Source organism: Neopsephotus bourkii, unplaced genomic scaffold (genome assembly GCF_033783945.1).
Source record: "Neopsephotus bourkii isolate Nb327-2 ecotype Australia unplaced genomic scaffold, CSIRO-AGI_Nbou_v1 NB_860, whole genome shotgun sequence".
Classification (NCBI taxonomy): domain Eukaryota; kingdom Metazoa; phylum Chordata; class Aves; order Psittaciformes; family Psittacidae; genus Neopsephotus; species Neopsephotus bourkii.
In genome coordinates, this window is record NW_026901356.1 from 1,242,072 (window position 1) to 1,245,218 (window position 3,147).

Genomic DNA, 3,147 nt, shown 5'->3' on the forward strand with positions numbered 1-3,147 from the left:
TTTTGTCACTATGACTTGAACCTACACTGAAATACAGACCCTCCAGTGAGCTGGAGACAAAATTGCACTGCAACCTCAAAACAAAAGAACAGCTTAACCAACAGGCAGAGAAGTACCCAGTGCTTCAGGATTCTTAAGCAGACTGCTACCTAGATAAAACATATAACAAAGAAAACATAACTCTGTAGTCCTTTTTTATGTATTTCATTCTAAGATAGCAGTCTGTGAGGGTCTAAACAGTTTTGGGGTCAGTACCTTCTTACCTTGCTTTAACTTGTAATAGTCATTAAAAGCATTCTTTTTTTCCCCACCTCAGTCAGACCACAACATGCAGCAATGGTGAGACAAATATATCATACTGGCCAATCAAATCAAACAGACCATTTCCTCTTCTTTCTAAAAAGAATTAGATAAATTTCTGTTCTTTTTTTCCTTACCTTCCCAGATGTGAGCCTGTATTTCATACAGAGGTTCACAGTGGTGTCTGGCCAGGTTCACTTAATGACCAGAGCTGGTTGAAAAACAGGCAAAAGCTCAACAAATCTAAGAGGATTCATTGCAGCCCTGAGAACTACAACACTTGAGCTGAAGCACCAGCCATACGGGAAGTTCAAATGGGGCTGTAGCCACACTTGCTCTGTGGCCTGCAGCTGAATCCCTCAGCAGGAAATTTCTCCACAGCTACAGGAAAGAGAGGAGTTAATACTTTACATATACCTTAACTCTGACCATCTGAATGTGACTGCTTGCTCACTGACCACTTACACAAAACTGAGCAAGCTCCGAGGAATGTATAGTGCTCCCACTTAAGACATTGATGCTGCTGTGCACAGGGCAGCCTGTGGGGCAGAGCTTAGACCAAAAGCTGAGGTAAGTGAAGTTTGCCAAACTCTGACTGAGATTTGCATTATGATAAGGACAGGTAGGTTTGACAAACTGTTCAAAAAGCACAGAGCTAGAGACCACTGCCTGAAATGAAATCATACATTTCAGGGATGTTTTAAGGAGTGGGAGGTATATCCAGGTCTGAAACTCTCCAGTAAAACTAATCCCCTGAAACCTTAGTTAGACAAACAAATACTGGGGCAGATAATATGTTCCTGTAAACATAAGAAGAGTTGCAAAGGTACAGAAAATATAGCTGTTAATAAAAAATGCAAGTCCATTTTCTACTCTTGCTTTCTCCTGAATCTTGTACTTAACTCCCTCTCACCACCTAACAACTTGGGTCTGACTGGTTAATCCGTTTCCTGGGGTGATGGAAGATAATCATAGGTGCTTATGTTATAAACGATTAAGAACCATACTGAGTTGTATACACAACAAGGCTAAAACTGAAAAGGCTGATTAACAGTTTTTTTTAAGGTTTTGAAATTCCTGCCTGAAGGATAAGGTTATTTCTAAAAGGACATGCTATAGCAGGCCTTGATTTAAGTCCTATTTACCCAATCGTAGCAACTTAATTTTTGAAAATCTGTGGTTTTGTTGTTATCATTTACCTTATTATTAATCTCCTAGAGGTCAAGAACTAAGGACAGTTAATAAAACATGAGCCCAAATCCACTGTCTACACTTGAATATGTAGAATCTATTCACAGTAATCCATAGAAAAGCTGTTTAAAAGGCAGATACGGACAAAACCTTAAATTCTGGAGCATACCACTAGAGGGTACACAAGGCTACTCCATTGTAACCTCTGTCTTCAGATAGATACTCTCACAAAGCTCCAAGTAGGCTTGCAAGCACTGTTACTCAAGCTTTAAAAGGTGTGATCCTGGACTTCAGAGGAATTACACTGTTCACTTGAGTAAGGGCTGTGCTAGTTCAGAATCAGGCACAGTCAAATTTGGCTTTCTGTTCTGAATATCCAGATTGGCTCCTCCAATGAGCCAAGGTAAATTTGCCCTGTGGCTACTGTTTTGTGGAAGTTTTGGCTTTTATGCTGTTTCTCCACAGCCTTTGGAGGAAACAACACAGCCACAAGCAAATTGCTGCAAATAGCTAGTCTTTCAAAAACAATTCAGGATTCATTTGCTCACTCTCTTGGAGCCCCTTGGACAAAAATGTGAGCTGAACCAGTCCATAAGATTCTCCCTGTGCCTGTCCTTTCTTCTAGGCTCTGCAGAATTCATCCCAGTGGAAGTCTTTGTGAGGGAAGGGTATAGTCTGCATTATTATTTCTAATGTGACTGGAGTACTGGAAGTCATAGCAAGCGGCGGTGAGGAAACTCCAGTTTCAGGGAAACCATTTGACAGGGGGTTTCCTTTCTTGTCTTGTTAAGGTAAGGGGATAAAACTATGGCTCCATGATTATTTTTCATGACTCCGGAAAATACTTTCTACTCTTCTGCCTGAGCCTTGCCAAAATATTCAGTCATCCTGATAGAAAGGTGGTCTCACCAAACACTAGAAATTAAAAGAGCACCAGAACTAAGGGTGTCTAGGTCATGTTTTGGACAGAGAACCACATGTTGCTGGCTTAGGATCAGACCCTAAGGGCTGATGAAGTTACGGGCACCAAGCTACCATAGATACTATAGACAGAGACAGCATCAGCAGCCAGATTGGGCTAGGTATTGGAGGATGTTCTGTTCTTAATTTGTAGATTATCAAAAGAAAAGGCACATCAGGGCAGATGAAACAGAAATTAGCAGACCATATATGGACAAATAATAATTTCTATTTGCTATTTACCCAATTATTAATAGCATTTCTAAAATAGAACCTGAGATGTAAAGGCCATTAAAATGTCTGACAACAGTAAATAGTATTTTCTTAGGACAGACAAGAGAACAGGGAAAATGCAGAATAAAATAAACCCATCCTTACTGTTCCAGAAGACTGGAGGTCAAATTGCTGTTAAGGGAATTCACAAATGAAGATTTCATGTGAGCTAGTGCAGTTAGTAGTCCTCTGAAAGACATCTCTTCTGTCCCATTTTAACCTTTTATACTTCAGGCCTGCCTGTTTGCTATCTACTGTTGTTTTTTAAGACCAAATTTTATTTAGACTCTTCTTTAAGAACCCTTTCCATGACTATCTTTGTTGTCTTTCTCTGCTATGTTTAGTTTCGCTAGGAGTATGAGAGTTATCAGTGACCACACTCAGGACTTTATAAAGCAGCATGGTAATGATTTCCACTTTTTC